Here is a 19,058-nt window from a genome sequence, read left to right as displayed (position 1 = left end):
GACACAGACCTTCTGTGATCTTGAGGAAGGAGCTCTATCTTCCACAGAGATGTGTCTCTTGGATTTGCAGGTCTGAAGAAGAGAATTTGTAGATATCATGCTCCTGTTCACAGCCCAAGTACCTAATCCAATTACAACCGCTGACTGTAATTATCTGAGCAACACCAAGGGCTAATATTATTGAGAAAGAGAAGAAATCCTCAGAAGACCTACATGCGAGTATGAGAAGCAGCTGTCTACACAAAGGAGCAAGAAGGAAAACTCGCTCCACTTGGAACCTCAGAAGGAACAATGCTGCTGCTTCTGGAGCTGAAACACAACACTGAGGAGCCCTCCAATCCAGAGAAAGTAAATATATGACATGTCGGCATCAAGAGTCATTCTCCCTCACTTAACTGTCCCAATAGTATCCTGATGTTCTTAGAAAGCCAAGGTCCTGCGTGGCCCTGCCCCACCCGCCCCAACCTCACATGTGGTTGGGTGTGTCAGCCGCCTCTCTCTTCCTCAAGAAGGCTCCTGGCTAAGACTCTATTTAAATCTCTTATTTGATTCCTTCAAAGTACAGAACACTTGTAATTATCTAATTGTTCCTTGCTTTTTGTTCTGTCTCCTGTGCTAGAAAGTAAATGCCAGGAGGGAAGAACTTAGTATGTTGCTCACTTATTCTGGCCAAGCAAAGGTGTTCAATGGATACCTACTGGATGCATCCACAGGGTTCTTAATAACACCTCCTCTCTCCTGCAGACATGTCCTGCTTCATTCTGGTACAGCAGAAAAAGGTGTATTTTCCAGTGCCTTATTACCACACTTTTGACAACCAACATGGGACAAAATATACACCAAATAGAAGGAGAGGACACAGAAGAAAATCCCTATGTACTCATTCTGAAATCTTTTGAGGTTTAGGATGCCTTAGCTACATTTTCATGTCCTGTATTATGCTCAGCAAGTGATACTTCAGTTACTTGGTTAATGAAATAAACATCTTAGAATAACATTCTCAATAATATGTTCAATACAAAGACAGGGTACACAAGGGCTTGAGGGCGTTTCTTTAACATTAAAATCACAAAATAAGGGGGCCTCCCCGGTGGTCCAGCAGTTAAGATTCCAAGCTTCCAATGCAAGGGATGCAGGTACAATCCCTGGTTGGGGAACAAAGATCCTACATGCCAAGCAGCATGGCAAAAAAAAAAAAAAAAATTGCAAAATAAACAATACTGTTTACAGATGGAAGTTTCAGGATAATGTAATTCATCTAAACAACCAAGGTTTTCAGCAAAAGAAAATATAATCAGTGTGTGAAAAATTATATATGCATCTATCCTCTGATCTAGTAATCACATTTCTAGAGATCTATCCCAAGATATACTGGCAAAATAGGGGATGACCAGTTTATTCACTGATGCGGTACCTGTCACAGCAAAACTGCAGGCAGCCCAAGGCCCACCCACTGGGGAGGGCCCGAGTCAACTATGGGGCTTCGTTACAGTGAACTACTGCTCAGCCATCAAAAAGAGGGAATGGGGACGAGCACGATGTACCGACACGAGTAAGCCCAGGTGCTGGTAGTGGTGGTTTAGTCGCTAAGTCACGTCCGACTCTTGCAACCCCATGGACTGTAGCCTGCCAGGCTCCTCTGTCCATGGGATTCTACAGGCAAGAATACTGGAGTGGGTTGCCATTCCCTTCTCCAAGCCCAGGTAATACTGTCTAGGAAAAAAAACAAGGCACAGATTAATATATCCAACCTGCTACCTTTTGTGCAAAAAAGGAGGGGAATGTGAATTATTTACATATATCTTTACGTGATGTATAAAAGTAAACATGGAGAAAGATAATACAAAATGAATTTTTTATTGAAGTATAATTTACAACGCTCTGTTCATTTCAGGTGTACAACAAGTGATTCCGTTATACATTTAGATATATATTTCTTTTCAGATTATGGTTGTTGCAAGATATTGAGTATAGTTCCTTGTGCTATACAGTAGGCCCTTGCTACTTTCTATTTTATATGCAGTAGTGTGCATATGTTAATCCCAAATGCCTATTTTATCTCCCCCACTCCTATTATCCTCTTTGGTAACAGTTAAGTTTGCTTTCTGTATCTGAAAGTCTGTTTTTGTTTAATACAAAATGAATTTAAACAGGAGGAAGAAGAAAAGGATGAAGTAAAATTTCTCTGAATGTAACATTATGTTGTTTTGGCTTTGGAAACATATGTTTATATATTCAAAAAACGAAATTAAAAAAACGAGAAAAGCAATCCCTAAAATTTTAAAACAGAATGAAGAAAATGAACCTTAACTTTCCCGTTATCCACAAAAAATTTTTAAGTACAAGAGACTGAGTGTCCATACTTAGAGGGAAATTCTGTTGATAAATAAAGCTGCAAAGAAGTTAAACTGCTTTCATAGTTTAACTGAGTTATAACAAATGTATTTTCATAAAGTAAGATAATGCAAATAACTCATTATGGTAATGTTGCCCCGAAGCGAAAGAAGAGAGATACTGACATAAAATCAAAATTAAGGAAAAAAATCTTATCATGTAAAATTTGATGTAGAAATATCAGTTTGAATTCACGTTTCGCTCCCTCTTTTTTTTTCAGGGTATCCACCAAAAAGGCCTGTAAGCAATGACTACCAACAGCAGTGGTCCCTTCTCTTACGGAACCTTCTCCACCAAATGGCACAGGGATCTTTGCAGAGTGGCTGGTCTCAAGGCCAGAGGAGCACTTTACACAGTGAGCCTTGGGACACCTCGTTACGCCAGAATGCGAGGAGTTATGCCAAAGAATACAGATGCCAACTTACAAATAGACTCCCATTGGCCAAAACTGGGACAACTGAGCGTCAGAAGGAATGATGAATGCGATCCATTGAAACACACCAAATATGCAAAATCCCCGAATTCACAGTGATGACAAGGGGTGGGGAGACACGGAGAGAGAAAGAGAGGGACAGACAGAGACAGAGACAGACTCAAGGCACGAGACTAAACTGAAAGTTACAGGATATCAACTTTTACCTTTTTTGAAACATGGCAATTAAAAAGAAGGAAGGAAGAATTCTTCCTCTATGAACTATCTTTCAAGAGAATGCAACAGGCCAGCTAGTAAATGTGCAATTGTAACAAAATGCATGATTCAGATCATGGCAAGAAATGGGTAAAAACATCAGATGAAAGGCTGATCAAGAACTTCTTACACTTTTGAGGATCCAGCTATCAACCCCTGACCCCTGATCGATGTCAGCATACTCCAAGAGGAGCAAGCACACCCCCTGCCTCCTGGCCTGATGCCACAAGAACCACACAGCGTCACCTGAAACATTCTTGCCAAACACGCCTCCTGGACTCCTTTTTATTTGAGGGAACTAGGAGGGCTAGGGAACTACCAGGATACAAGCAGAAAAATATCAACATGTGAGCCAGTCCACAGGACAACTGCCCATTTCTGCAACAAATGGTATAGAAAAGGTTGGGGGGTGGGGTGGACTTCCCTGATGGTCCAGTAGTTAAAACTCTGCACTTCCAATGCAGGGGGCTTGGGTCTGACCCCTGATCAGGGAACTAAGATCCCATATGCTACACGCCATGGCCAAAAAAAACCAAGGAAAAAAAGTTGGGGGGGGGGCTGCTCTAGATTAAAGACACCTGAGATATAACAATCAATGTAACTTGAGGATCTACCTTCTTAGGATTTGATTCAAATAAGCCAGCTGCTAAAACAGGACAACTGGGGAGATGCCCGTTAGGGACTAGGTATCAGATTACACAAGGAACTGGGCTCACGTATGAGGTGTGATGATGCCTTTGCAGTTGTGTAAACCAATGTCTGTATTTTTAGAGATGTATACTGAGGCTTGCAACAATGAAATGATGTCTGAGATGTGTCTCAAAATGCTTGGGCTAAATAAAAATAACAGACAAAGCAAATGCGGGAGGACTGTTGTTAACTATTGAATCTAGGTGATGGATAAATAATAAGACAGTCAATCTCTTCCTTTGTGTATGTCTGTCATTTTTCATGATAACAAAACTGGCTAATACTGGGAAATATTCTTTTCCTGCTCCTCTCGCAATGACAAACTGACCCCCGAACCTGGAACATTGAACAGAGGTGCACGTGAACTAAGCAGATGCAATCCTCCGACGACTGTGACCTTGGCAGTCCATCCTGAGCGCGTTGAGTGTGTGCGCACTGCAGACGTCTCTGGGGAGCGGAGGGAGGCTGCTGGGGATGAGCAAGGGACACGGGGAGCAGTGCTGCACTCGGCTCCTCCTTCCCTCACCAGCTCCTCAACTGAGAGCCGAGAGCCGTGTGGTTCCCCTGGTGGCCTCCCTTGGAGAGGCAGCGGCCAGGGTCAGGGTATCCATCCAGGCTGGCCTCGGAAAGACTGGCTCTGCTGGCGACGTGAAACTCCTGGAGTCATCGTGCATGACCTTCCACCAGAGGGCCTCTGGATGGGGAAATCGGGTACTGCCGTGCCTTCCACGTAAAAGGCCTGGGCACAGCTATAAGTCTCAATGTGCTGAACGCAAGCCATATTTTGCAGGTTAAAGGCCAGGCAAAGAACCTCCAGCAGACTTGCCATGTAACCAACAAGAGAAGGACAAACAGGCACCAAGGATCCCCACTGCAGCCTTTCCTAAAACAGCACCTGTCTCACTGCCTCTTCACAAAGGAGACGGCAGACCAAGAGAGCAGGGAGGAATCACAGAATTCTACACACTGCAAGGGCATGATGCTCCCAAGAATCTCTCCCTCGAAGCATGTTTCCTATCCAGTGTCCCGGGGACAGTGTGTATGACTGGGGGCCACGTGGGAGACCAGAGGAGGAAGGGGGCTTGCAGTTGAGGTCGCCAGGCACCACCACAGACCACGTCCTGTCTCTCCACAAGACCTTGGCGCACCATCAGCAAGTCCGTGACTTCAACCTGCATGTGAGGAGACCTTTTCAAATAAGAAAGGTGCAGGCCGGCAGAGAAGTGAGAGGAAAAGGGTTTTAAGTAGCCCAACTGCCCCAAACCCCACCTTTCATGAAAAGGATTTTCTTCCCTCCCTGCAGTCTGTCCATCGGGAGATTTGCTTCATGTCAACTGTGTGACCCAAAAACACCTCATCAATACCTGTCCCCCAGGTCACTTAAAAGTAAGGGATCTAGGTGAATAAACAACCGTGGCTGAAACACAGGGAAGTTAAAAAACAAATGAGCCTTAAATACAAAGAAACTACGCCCTGAAAGAACAAAAGGTCTGGGCCCTGGCACAGGATAAGGGTCACCTGGAGATGGAGACGCAGGATTAACAGGCCAGGACGGAGCTGTTGCCCTTGGAGGGCTGATCGGGCCACGTGCTCCCAAGTCTAGACACAGTTCACTGGCACTGTGACCAGGAGGCAGCACTGCTGCTGGACTGTGGGCTGAGGTCCGGCATTTACGGCAGCGGCCTTGACCTTCCTTGCAGGCAGCACGCTTGTTTCCTATGGCAACAGGCTTGGGCTGGGGGAGGAGGCACAGGGTCTGCTCATTTCTCTTGGAGTTTTGCTGACAATGGTTAGTGGGCTCCAGAGTGGAAAGGAGCCCACTCTGGTCCGACCTGCAGGGGGCAAAGGTCAAGAGGCAGGTACAGAGTGGGGACACTGATTTTCTCTCCAAATTTCAGCCTGAATTTGTTGAAGAACTCAAAGGTAACAGCCCCTCTGCCCTGGGAAGAAGTTCATGAGACTGTGCTGGGGAGGGAAGACTGGATGTGGACTTTGAAACAGGATTATTTAAACACACTTCTGTGTGTGCCTTTCATATATTACTGTCTTTTACACAGCTGTCCCCAAAATACGATTCTACATAGGAGAAGACAGTGAACTCATTTTTCATGGATTTCTTGTTAAAATGATCCAGTGGTTACAGAAGGACCCAGGCTCCACAAGGCAGGGGCTGGAGGCAAGAGGGAGTGAGTGGGACACTGAGAGTCAGCACCCCACAGGGCCCAGTACCGGGCCAGCGGAAGGCACCAGTGTGGCCGTGTCCAGAGGACAGCCAGCTCCCCAGCAGAGAGGCACAGACTGGGAAAGGAGACGAGTGGATGCTCCGGAACACTGACTCGGACCTGGACACACTCAGCACAGGCTGGTTGTGAAATCAAGACCAACCTCCTGATTCAGTAGGAGAGAAAGTCATGCACACCTGGCAAGGAGCTAGCAGACAGAAGCCTCGCCCTCAGACTCCACATCAAGCCGGCTGCTGTGGTACGCTGTGTTGCAGGTCTGTATACAGTGCTTTGGTTCCTATCATGCATTAAGTATAGATAATCCCACTCTACAGTAGCCAACTCTAATACCCCAGTCAAAGCTACTTCAACAGAAATCAAACCAACTTCCTATCCAGAACCAGACCTGTCAGAACATGTGGGCTTACGGTTCTGACATTCAGAGGGACAAGGGCACCCTTCCTGGGAAAGATAAAAATGAATAAAAAAAGAATTGGAAGGAAGACATTCCGATGCCTCCAGCATCAAGCAAAGCTCCTACTACCAATGGCAGTCGGCTGCACCGGCCACGTGACTCATCTCCTTCCCACATGCAGAGCAGGCAATTGTGTCCCGAGGCCTGGAGAAGGTTCTCAGAGACGATCAAAGGGCTGTAGCTCAGATGAGGATGCCCCAGACTAGTCAGGGTGAAAGAATCTCAATCAACTCCCAGTCTCTTAATTACTGGGAAGTGTTTTACAGGAAGATTCCAGTATTCCCAGTTGCCCTAACACATGTTGGCTCATGCCATGCCGTTGAGTGTTTGATATCTAAGTGATACTCAGAGAATCCAGCCCATCCAGAAGCAGGCCCAGAAGAAAGGTGTCCCTGATGCCAACAGTCCTGGAAACTGAACTCAGACGCAGGATCACCCTGTGCGAGAGTGTAGGCACACGTTCCACACTCAGCCCCCAGTACTTGTCGGGCAGTGGGCTGCCCTCTGGAAGATCCTGTGATGAACACCACAGCCGTGGCTTCTGCCTTTGTGTGGCTGACAGTCTAGCAGGGGAAGGCGACGGGCCCAGCGCTGTGTGAGTGGTGCTGTGGCCAAGCAGGGCCCTGGGGACACAGCTGCATGCCTGAGGGGCATCCCAACCAGTTTCACATCACAAGGAAGACGTCCAATAAACTCTACTTTTAAACTGAAACCAAAAGGAGGAACCCTTTCGCAAGAACTCACCCTGGGAAAGGGCAAGTGTCTAGAGACAGCCAGGATGACCAGCCCTAGGAGCGCACTTCAGCACATGGGAGGCAGAAGAGGGGGTGGGGGGGACAGCTCTGCCCCCCTCTCAGCTCTACCAGATTATGGTTTCCTGTGTGATAGGAAAGGGCGCTTTCTTAGGATAAAACTCTAAGGTTTGAAATCGAAGGGGAGTGGGCAGCAATAGGCAATAATGTTCTGTCTGGAAACAGGAGGGGAGGCTTTCTAACTCACACGTAGCTTCTGCCGTGGCCACATGGCCTCCGATACCATAGGAATCCGTCCTCAGAGCCTGGTCAGTGAGAGAGAGAGGCTCCTTGTCACAGGACTAAGACACAGCTGGCCTGTGTGGACAGCCAGAACAGGGTGTGGAGCGTACACGCCTCCACTCATCCATCCCCGCCACATCCCTTTCCACAGCAGCCGTGACTTTAACGTCCCCCCAGATCACCACAAACCCTGCCAGGGAACCATCTGCTAGCGAAGTCTTAAGACTGCACACCCTCTAGTGGGCCAAGAATATGAAGAAGCTCCAGCCTCTCATCCTCATCGCCAAGAAAACATTTCAGAAAGAAGAAAGATTCCACTCTTCTACAGACATCAAAGCCTGTGAAACCCACCACCCATCCGACAGCCTGGTCCTGAGAGAGAGAGTCTCCGTGCGGCCCCGACCCTGTGTCCCTAGCTGCCCACCCTCCTTTACACTCAGCCCACTGAAAGCCGCCTCTCACCCAAGAACGGCACTTTCTGCCCTTTGTCATTCTGCAAAACACACACTTCACAGCTCTCCCGCTTATTCACAGTGTGACTTTAAGCAAGTCATTTAAGCCTAAGACTCAATGACCTTGAACGTAAAAGAGAAATGATACTCACACCTCCATCTCTTGGGGCTGTCACAAACACGAAACGAGGCCGTGCACATGCCCAGGCTCCATGTGGACTCCCCTCTGACCTCAGCTTGCTGCACGTCAGGAAGGCTTGCCATTCACTGGAGGGCGGCTTCAGGAGCCTGCGGTGCTTGGCCAGCGTCCGGTCACCTCCCTGCGTCTGTTCCCTCTCCGGATCACGTGCTCATCCCTGTTCCAGATCGCCTCTCCCTGTCGATGCAGCACTGAGGGGCCAAAAACTCAGTGCTCTATCCTCCCAGGGTGAAAGACAAGTCCCCAGATCTTTCCCTCTTGAGTTGGGGAAAATGCTCATCAATACTGGCTGTAGAATGACAAAGAAACTCTTTTCCCTAAAAATTCTTGTATCCAATTTGGTAGCTCAGAATAAGGCTTGGTCATTGTATCCATCTCTTTCCTTCCCCCTTTCTCTGTGTTTCTGCTATCCACAGAAATGTTAAAAGTGTGCTCTAAAATATGCCCTGCACATTCTGCTTTCCTCACTCACTCCAGGTTTAAGGCTCCTCCTCCAACACATTAAGCCAAGAGCCTGACAAACGGCCTGGTTCATCTTACAACCATGCTCCAGCAACAGGCAAGAGGTCAGATGCCTTCAGAGTTGGGTAGGGAATAGAACCATGTGCTCTTGTCCACTTGAAGACATCAGGGGGGAGTGGGCCCCTCCCACCTACTCCCCCTTAGAAGCATTCACTCCTACAAATACAACGTCATTGGGCTCATCAGGCTGAAAGTGGTCCACCAGCTACAAGCTGAGTCTCTTGCAAAAAACCCAACCTGTGAGCTTGGGACACCAAACCACCATCCAACCCTGGGAGGCTCAGTTCTTTGCAGCTGCCGTCCTAGACCAGCAGTTCTCAAAAACCAAGACTCTTGAGGATTCCACAACCCTTACAAAACAATATCAAAATGACTTTCAAGATAATACGAAAACATTGCTTGCTTTTTTCACTGTGCTGACATTTGCCGGGAGGATGCAAACGCACTGGCTGGCCAAGGTGCCCACTCCTTAGGCTCCTCACACAAAACCCCGTGGCAAAGGCACAAGTAGTTGAAAGATTCTTCACCTCCAGGGGCTCACAGTAAAAAAAAAAAAAAGCTTCACTTAAGAATATCCTTGAAGAAGCAACAAAAAATAATTCTTTAAATCTACACCCTTTTATTATAACATTTATGTTAAACAAATCATGTTCATTATTTATTGATATGAAATACACACACATATATTTTAATGTATATTTATCATATTCCTGGTTAAAATGGAACCATATCAGGTCACGTACTCAAGCGCAGTGGTTGTCTCAAGGAAGAACGCTTGTCTAACTGTCTGAGCTGCAAACTCAACCGGCCTCTTCTCGACGGAATGTCATTTTTACTTGAGTGACAATACACCTGCTCTGCAGACTGGGGTGCTGGGCAGACCTCTCAGATAACAGGAAACTGATGGCATTTATCACCAACTGTCAAATCTGAGCTTTCAAGTGAAAACTGGGATCTGGGAAAACTCCTGTCTGTCACCATGGGCTCTCTAGCTTCCTGAGACTTGAAGACTGTCCTGATGAAACCGACAGCAACACTAACCATGAGTTTTCTGATATTACACATAATGAAATGTATGAACATTTTCAGGCTCTGCAAAAAGTGAACTGATGTCCAAATGACCCACGTGTCAGGTAATACATCAGCGTGGGTAAAACATCTATTCCAAGTGCAGGAAGAGACCGGGAATTTTAACACAGGATTTCAGATTGCACACTGCAAATAATCTGCAGCAAAGCACCACTTGTCAAGTTTGGTATCAGGTCACAAAGGAACTCACAAGTACCTGAAAAGGCTACTGCAACCCCCTTTTCAGTTCCTTTGTCTGTGAAGCTGGACGTCCTCACCTACTTCAGCTAAAACAACATATTGCAAGAGACTGAGCACAGAAGCAGACATAAATGTTTATACCACTCTTCCTACTAAATGTTTTTTGTTTTAGAAAATGTATTATTTTCAAAAAAATGTAATCTGTGTTAATGTGTAATGAGTTTGTCATTATTTTTAAATTAATACTTTTGTAAAATTCTAGTCTTCATTTCTATTATAAGTATCGATGCCTATAATCCACATAGACAGAAAGCCCTTTGAGGTCCTTAACACTTTTTAAAGTGTTCAGTTCAGTTCAGTCACTCAGTTGTGTCCGACTCTTTGTGACTCCATGAATCGCAGCACGCAAGGCCTCCCTGTCCATCACCAACTCCCGGAGTCTACCCAAACTCATGTCCATCGAGTCGGTGATGCCATCCAACCATCTCATCCTCTGTCGTCCCCTTCTCCTCCTGTCCCCAATCCTTCCCAGCATTAGGGTCTTTTCCAATGAGTCAACTCTTTGCATGAGGTGGCCAAAGTATTGGAGTTTCAGCTTCAACATCACTCCTTCCAATGAACACCCAGGACTGATCTCCTTTAGGATGGACTGGTTGGATCTCCTTGCAGTCCAAGGGACTCTCAAGAGTCTTCTCCAACACCACAGTTCAAAAGCATCAATTCTGCAGCACTCAGCTTTCTTCACCATCCAACTCTCACATCCATATATAACCATTGGAAAAACCATAGCCTTGACTAGATGGACTTTTGTTGGCAAAGTAACGTCTCTGCTTTTAAATATGCTATCTAGGTTGGCCATAACCTTCCTTCCAAGGAGTAAGCGTTTTTTAATTTCATGGCTGCAATCACCATCTGCAATGATTTTGGAGCCCCAAAAAATAAACTCTGACACTGTTTCCACTGTTTCCCCATCTATTTCCCATGAAGTGATGGGACCAGACGCCATGATCTTAGCTTTCTGAACGTTGAGCTTTAAGCCAACTTTTTCACTCTCCTCTCTCACTTTCATCAAGAGGCTCTTTAGTTCTTCTTCGCCATCTGCCGTAAGGGTGGTGTCATCTGCATATCTGAGGTTATAGATATTTCTCCCGGAAATCTTGATTCCAGCTTGTGTTTCTTCCAGCCCAGCGTTTCTCATTATGTACTCTGCAAATAAGTTAAATAAGCAGGGTGACAATATACAGCCTTGACGTACTCCTTTTCCTATTTGGAACCAGTCTGTTGTTCCATGTCCAGTTCTAACTGTTGCTTCCTGACCTGCATACAGGTTTCTCAAGAGACAGGTCAGATCGTCTGGTAGTCCCATCTCTTTCAGAATTTTCCACACACGCTAGTCAAGTAATGCTCAAAATTCTCCAAGCCAGGCTTCAGCAATACGTGAACCGTGAACTTCCAGATGTTCAAGCTGGTTTTAGAAAAGGCAGAGGAACCAGAGATCAAATTGCCAACATCCAATGGATCATTGAAAAAGCAAGAGAGTTCAAAAAAACCCCCTCTATTTCTGCTTTATTGACTATTCCAAAGCCTTTGACTGTGTGGATCACAATAAACTGTGGAAAATTTTAAAGTGTAAAAAGATCCAAAGCCCAAAAAGGGATTGAGATTCTATCTCAAACTCACTTTTTTTAAAGTTGAAAGTATGGGAACAAACTGTAAGATGAACAATTAATTGTAGTCAGTCATTTCCACCATCAGCCATCATTATTCTGGATTTAAGATACAATAGATGTAACGATACTCCTCTAAAGTAACCCCAAAGTCAAGTTTTGCCCATAAGACTGGAAAAATGAACACTACAAGAAATAATTCTCTACCCAGAGAGACGCTTTTTAAAGGATTCAGAAATTATCCCATTAGGCAGCAACCCCTGATGTGTTCCTGTAAGACCTTGATCTCTGGCCCAAGGGCCTTGTGATTTTTTATTGTCTTACACGGTTCCCCCCGGACATGCCAGATGCCGCTGTTAGTGAAGAGAGAACATGGAACCTGTCCCCAGCGTGGCTAGGAACTCCCAGCCATCAAGAAGTCCCAGAAGTCAACTAGCTCAGACATTACTCTGGCCACAGTACTACACCAAGGTACCTCTACTTGACCCTTTTCTACAAGTCTTGGAACAAAAGATAAATGGAAAGGCAGTTCGGGTGCCTGGTGTCTGCATACTGCCGAGGAACAGGGCTAAGAAGTTCAAGGTCACCCCTCTCTGCATGCCACAGAGATCTGGGCAGACAGCAGAGGCAGCATCTATCTCCTCACTGACCCCACTACACCTTCAGAAAATTCCAGTCTAAACTACACAACACACAAGGTAGTGTCAACCTAGATACTCAAGCTGCATGGGCCCAATCCACCTCATCTTTGCTCAGCTATCTACCTCAGAATAACTTAAGCAGTCACTCGTCACTCATTGATCAGGACCGTGAATGCCACACTCATTCTATTTTGCTTCTATGTCACCATCGGTCCTCGAACGGAAGACACAGCAGCCTGGAGGACATCCACACTGGCTGCCCAGGGCAGGCTCATGTCCCCAGAAAGCCTTTCCAATTTCCCACACTTCTCCCAGTACTTCACTCCTAAGCTACCAAGGCCACTTTTCCTCATTCTGGTCCCTCTGTACATGCCCTGGGCTGCCTCAATGGCAACAGGTCACAGGAAGCCCCACCTTGTAAGGTCCTAGACCTCTCACCTTGGGGCTGACTTCCCCTAACACTCTACAGAAGCCACTAAGGCCTCCATCTGGTTTGCTCCCCACACGTCTTCACCTGCCCTTGCTGACAAATCCCCTCACCCAAGGCCCAACCGCCAGGCCACTCTTCTGAGGTGGTGCTCTCACTCACACAGGTAGATGTAGGCTTCCTCGTCTTTCCAGGCTAACTTCAGCTGAGAGCGGAGCTTCACTTACAGTGATTCAAGCGCACATCTCTCTCCTGGGCCTAAATGTCCTGTGGTCAAATCCCTCTACAGCCTCAGAACACGGGCCGGGCGTCTATCCACCCAAGGGCCCGTGCAGGGGCTTACACACTGCATCCTGTCACTGCAGTGCCATGACCTCGGAGCAGGGCTCCTGAACTAGTCTGTCAGTTACTGGCCACTGGCTGCTGTTGGTGCGGCATCTACTCAGCAGCACACCCTCACCTGTATTCTCACACTCTTGACCTGGCACCAGAGCGGCACTTCCTGAATACACCACTGATCATCAGTAGCCTGAGTAATTTAGAACGACAATTTCCCCAAGGGTAGTGAGGCCAACTTTTCAGATCGGTCAAAGGAGGTTCTGACTGAGCAGGAGTCTCCAACTCAACTTTAACAACAACAGTGGATTTCAGGACACTTTGGCTGCCTTCCTCTTGCTTCGCTCCCTCCAGCTGGTGAGAAAAGACTCCGCTCCAGTATGAGTCCTGAGCACTCGAGGAGAACCCTGATGCTGCTGCCCTCCCACCATGTGGCCAGGCTTTCCCAGGGAGGCCACTCTGTCCCCGCCCCGTCCCCCTTTCCTACCTGGGGCCCCAGGTGTGTCGGCTCCTCTGTCCCCACCCGCTATTCTCGCCCACATGTCCCGAAGCCCTACACACTAAAAGTTCTAGGTTCCCTGTACTCGCCCTTAACAAAGTCCAGTGGCCAAGGACGTGAGCTCTGGGTTTTACTGAGCTGTAGGGAAGAGAGCCGCTTTCCCCCTGTCCTTGGGATGACTGCTCTTTGTGTGACTTGGCCTAATGACTCCTAATGGAAAAAAAGATAAAAGACAAAAGAAACCATGCCAGATTTTTCTTTAACTAGAAATTATCTCAGAGACTATGAAATGAGGTCTGGAGAAGGGCAACAAGTATGGAGGGAGTGATGCCAAGTTTTCTTCTGAGTCTGAGAAAGAAGTCTCAACTGATGCCAAGTTTTCTTCTAAGTCTGCAAAGAACAACTGCCTGTGTGATTTCGGTGATAGAGCATGACATAGGGACACACTCCTCCGCTCCCCTCCAGCCAAGTCCTCCCACAAAAATCACCTACAAAGAGACACAGCAGGGTGTGGGCCTGGTGCTGCCATTCGCTATGTGACCCTGGCTGATCTCAGACTGATCTGTAAAAATATGGATATTAATGTCTACAACACTCGGCTGTGATAATTAAAGAAGATAATAAGTGTGAAAGTACTTATCAGGGTGCCCGCAGCCTCGCTGAAGCCAAATAAATATGAGTTTCCTTATTTCCCTTATTTTAATTAATGCATGACACACGCATTCATTTGCCAAGAATGTCATTTCACAGGCAGAGGCTTCCCGAGCCCCGGCGGTGCCTCTCCCTGTAATTAGGGTTCCTCCTCCGCTCAGAGTCAAACGCTGCTTTCACACCCTCGCATCTCTCTCCTGCTTTCACACCCTCGCATCTCTCTCCTGTGTCTCCCAGCACTTTGCCCTCTTGACCCTCTATTCAAAGGATCGTTTTAAAATCCACCTGACTGCAGTGACATCTCCTCACACTCTGAGCTCCACCACCTCTTTCCTGCTCTTGAACACTACACAGAAATGCCCACGAGACAGGACAGAGTGTGACCTGCTTCAGTGATGTATCACATGAGTACCACATACAAGGCTCAAGTTCATCTTATCTATCTGGTAAATGTGTAAACATCTCTGTACATTAGGAATCATAATAATTTGGTGGGTGGAACACTGGGCTTGCATGCGGTTCTAAGTTCAAATTCCTGATCCATCACTAAATAGCTGTGTGACCACAGGTTGCTCACTCAGCCTTAGCTCACTCATCCACGAAATGGATGGTAAGACCTGGCATTAGTCACTCCAGTGCTCACTCTCACTCACATCATGGGGCTTAGAGGCCTCAATCTCAGTTAGCCCTCGAGAAGGAGCAGTACCGATGGGGGGACTGAAAACCTTCTCAGGACACAATGAGGACACTCAGTGCCCGAAAGGGCCCATCTAAGTAAAGGAAGGAGAAACACAGCCTGGACCCATGGGACCTGAGAGAAATGAAAAGTCGATTTTTAACAGGCCTGTCTCGAGTGACACTTGGATTGGGAGTGCCACAGCAGTTGGCAGGTCAAAGAGTTTACAGATTTGGGATTCTAATTTTTAATTGTTAAAAAAACACATAATAAAACATACCATCATTACCATTTTTCAATGTAGAGTCCACGGCAGTGTTAAGTATGTGCACATTAGTGTGAAACATCTCCAGAACCTTTCCCTCTTGTAAAACTGAAACTCGGTGCCCAATGAACAACTCCCCTTTCCATTTTGCTCTGTTTCTATGAATTTGCCTACTTTAACTATCTCAGATTCTGGCTACTTTTACACCTGGGTCACTACTTGTAACTTGTTTCATTTGGGAAACCAAGGTGAGTGTGACTGGGGGAGACAGGTCTGTGGAGCAGGCTCCCTCAGAAGCACGAACCTTGAAGGCAGCTCACGGCTTAGCTGTTGCCATAATCCCAGGCTGGATGCTCTCTGGCAGCCAGAATTCAGGACTAGCATGGCTAGAGATGCATCACCACCCTACTCCCAAGAACAGTTACAACAAACAGCACAGAGCTTCAACATTCAGGCTTTTGACATGGGAAGACTGACGCCTGAGGGGGATCAGTGTCACTTTAGAAATGTGTGCTAGCAGACGACTACCAAATGTGGCCAGTGGTCTCAGCGAACACTCCTCAACATGGGGTACTCTAGGCAGAAATGAGCACGGGACTGAACTGGAAATACACACACATGAACACTTCATCATTAGCTAGGCCTGTGAAGCCCATTCCTGATGCGGCATTTCACAGTGGGACTATATCACATGGAGACCTTCTTTTCCCTCTGTTAGTGGAAATCTTGAACTTGAGACCAAAGTCAGTATGGACGGAACAAGAATTCATATAAACCGAGGCCTGTATCTCCGGTCTGACCACTCACAACGAAGAAGGCTGGCTGTGGCCACCCAAGTCAGCACCAGAGAGAAAGGAGACAGACAGGGACAGAGTAGAGAGAAAACTCCTTTGCCGCCGTGCCCAAGCAGATTTGCCCAGGCTTCCAAACAGGGCCAGCGCCTGGCAATCAATCCAGCACCTGGGGAAAGGGAGGAGAGCGAGCTGGTCAGGAGCAGCCCCCGCCTTCCCACCTGAGCCGTGCAGAATCAAGAAGAGAAAGACACCACACCTCCCCCTGGGCTTAATCTTCTCAACGGGTACAGTAACTACACCCACTAGGACAGAGGCCACTGAAACTCCTTTATCTCACCCAGTCAGTGCTCCTCGTGTGGCTGGGAAGTGAAGTCAGGGCTGGGAGTGGCTTAGAGCTGAGAATTCGGTCTCTGGCAGTGAAGGGAGAACACAAGAAGCCACGTGCCCCAGGCCAACAGCTACCAAGACAGGGTTTTCCTTCCTCCTGCTGCCCAGCTGTGCATAGCAAGGACATACAGTTTTCTCATGAATGTGAATCATAGCAATCCAGACTGTGGGTTCAACTGGAACATTTTGGATTTCAACAATGACCAAATAAAGAGCAACAAATACCGGTCCTATGTAAAATACATGTTGTCTTCTTGAGTTGAGCTGAAGAAGGAAAAAAAATTATTAAAAAACGATCACAAATTCACAGGTTCAAAAGAAAATGAAGGAAAAAATGCTTATGCTGGAAATGTGATGCTCTCAGAATTATGTCTGCACAGAGACTGATGTAATATCCTGCTCAAGGTAAGAAGACTTTCAGGAACTCATATTTAAGGAGAAAGCTGATGTTCAGGCTTTGTAAACAAGAAAATACCAGAAACACAGAGTAACAAACTCATCTCAAAAGCAAGTTGTGGTATCTCAATGAAGGCAGGAACAATAGGAAAGACAACCAAGAGACCATCAGTCCAGAAGCCAGGTTTCTGATCCAGAGGCCTTCAGGACAGCAGAGGGAAGTGGAACAGGCAAAGGAAAGCTTTAATAACTAATGGCTCACATGAAATTGAGAAAATTAGACTCCAGAGGTACAAAGAGGAATCCCAGATGGGACAAAGATGCTTCTGCTGACTTCAGAGTTAAGGAAGGGTGCCTAAGGTCTACAGAAGTCAAAGCCAGATCCAGGCAAGAGTGTAAGAAAAACCGTAAGTCAGGGAAACGTGCTTCCTCACTGAGCCCCAAAGGGAACATGATAGAACTTCAAAGACAGTTTCAGTTTAGAAAAGTTCAGGGGGATTCTCCATCTACAAAAATGGTGAAACGAGGGGAACACTCACCACAATTACAGAAGTCAAAGCCCCAAAGACATTCCAGAGGAAGAGGCAGGGCCCACTGCGGCTGAAGGGCAACAGGAGCCTCGGGATCCTGCGAGGTCAGAAACATGCGGAGAGAAAAGGAGAAGGTGTGTATCAGGGACGACTGAGGATCACCAGGCTTCTCAAAGAACTGGGTATTCTAAATACAGGGTCCCAGCTGACCCTCTTATAATCAGGACTTATACTAAAATGTGGAATTCAAGGCGTGCAGGGCCAAACAGAGGATGAGAAAACCCGAGAAACTCTATAAAGGAAAAGCCAGGCAAGTCTACACAGCTTCACTTCAACACACAAGAACCCTAGTATCATAAATAGCCTCTTGTTAGGAATTTATCTACACTGAGTTCTAGGTTCATGCTAGAGACCGAATAACTGACTGGGATTGGCTGGAATCCTAAAGAGTCTTAATCAGTATGTAAATCAATATTGTTTTTCTCACTTATTTTCCAGGTGAGAAGGTATTAAAGTAGGGTCTGAAGGCGGGTTGAGCCGGTTCATATCTTGGTTTTACCACATGCTAGCTGAGCAGCCTTCACCTCAGAGGTTAAGAATGGGGTTAATGAAGATATGACAAAGCACCTGACCTTGTAAGGGACCATTATAAGGTAGTTGGAGGGTTAAATAAGTTAATGTATGACAAGTATTTAAAATAGGGCCTAGAAAATGTTAAGGGCTGAACCACAGTTAGCTATCATTATCATTATCTTATTTATTCCATCCGATCCCTCCCCCTCTGCTATATTCTAGAAGTGCTAAGAGTACTTTGGGTGTAGATTCCGAGACCTACTTTAAAGTTTGGGGAAATCGCTTTTCCTTGGGAAGTTTGATGGCATATTGAGGAAGTCAGGTATCATCGCAGCCATGCGACATTCAGATGGGACACCTCATTTGGAGACTCTGGGGCTGGTGCTAAGTTACTATATGTCTATATAGCTCCCCAGAACTTTAAGAGGAAAGAAACATGTGATTGACATGAGGTTCGAGTTACCCAACTCTGCTAACAGCTATCTGAAGTAGCTCTATCATTTCAGCAGAAATCACTAATACAAGAAATGGAATCCTACAGGTTGCCCTGACTGACCCTGCAATATCTGAGACTGAATAAAATAGGGAGAAAAGGGGAAACTGAAAATGCTTTCAATATATTTAGGGATTTCAGTTTCTCTACAGGAACAAAGCGTTGCCTCGGAATGAAGGTTGTTAATAGAATATACTTTAAAGGATAGAGACTTCAAATGGTGTTGACAGGTGGCCAGGTTTTTTCTTCCTTGCTGAACTATACATGCCAATCATGGTGCCTGCTGGCCTGCAAATCCTACTAACAGCAACTGCCTCAGCTTTAAGGGTAGGTCCTGCTGCTATGGACCACAGGACCGCTCCATCTCACGTCACCACAGCTTCTGAGAGCAGGTGTAGACACCTGACCCACGAGCTTAATGGCGACCTCTGCTATGGCCTGGAATAACAGTAAAAGCTGCAACAAAGTCACATTCTCAGTCTCTCCCTCAGGAATCTAAACAATACTGAGAACCAGGTGATGAGCCACGAGGGATGAAGCTGAAAGGGTAGGATATACAAAGGAGCTGGAGTAGCCACCCACAATCACAGCAAACCAAAGTCATGAGGGAGTAGAAACTCTAAGTAAGGTAGAAAAAAGCCTGATGGGATAAGAGAAAAGGATAAGCCAGATGGCATTAAGAGGAAAAAAACACAGAGGAAAGAGAGCAGCCCTGAGACCCCACTGTCGATGGGAAAGACTGCTTCTCTGAGCTGTCTTTGAGGACAGCTTTCTGGTC

General features: G+C 46.5%; 2 protein-coding genes across 16 annotated transcripts in view; both read right to left on the bottom strand.

The window, feature by feature from the left end:
- Positions 1-19,058, bottom strand: part of RFLNA (refilin A) — a 279,104-nt gene that overhangs the window by 246,684 nt on the left and 13,362 nt on the right. The window contains exon 3 of one of the 3 annotated variants that reach the window (XM_081540485.1): positions 17,224-17,311. The exons of the other annotated variants lie outside the window; for them this stretch is intronic. The gene's annotated coding sequence lies outside the window, so the exon portion shown is untranslated. The remainder of the gene's footprint in view (positions 1-17,223; positions 17,312-19,058) is intronic. 3 annotated transcript variants of the gene reach the window in all.
- ZNF664 (zinc finger protein 664) overlaps positions 1-19,058 on the bottom strand; it is a 36,360-nt gene that overhangs the window by 3,940 nt on the left and 13,362 nt on the right. For 2 of the 13 annotated variants that reach the window (XM_081540497.1, XM_081540489.1), the window contains exons 3-5: positions 17,224-17,311; positions 16,239-16,552; positions 10-72 (exon numbers count right to left, since the gene is read on the bottom strand). The exons of 2 other annotated variants lie outside the window; for them this stretch is intronic. The gene's annotated coding sequence lies outside the window, so the exon portion shown is untranslated. Of the gene's footprint in view, positions 1-9; positions 123-16,238; positions 16,553-17,223; positions 17,312-19,058 lie in introns of all 13 variants that reach the window. 9 more of the 13 variants (XM_081540496.1, XM_081540488.1, XM_081540493.1 and 6 more) reach the window with 5 other exon arrangements.

This window comes from Giraffa tippelskirchi, chromosome 11, assembly GCF_054371585.1.
Source record: "Giraffa tippelskirchi isolate mGirTip1 chromosome 11, T2T-mGirTip1v1.2.pri, whole genome shotgun sequence".
NCBI classification, from domain to species: domain Eukaryota; kingdom Metazoa; phylum Chordata; class Mammalia; order Artiodactyla; family Giraffidae; genus Giraffa; species Giraffa tippelskirchi.
Note: the sequence above shows the minus strand (reverse complement) of the source record. Positions and strands in the feature narration are given on the sequence as shown.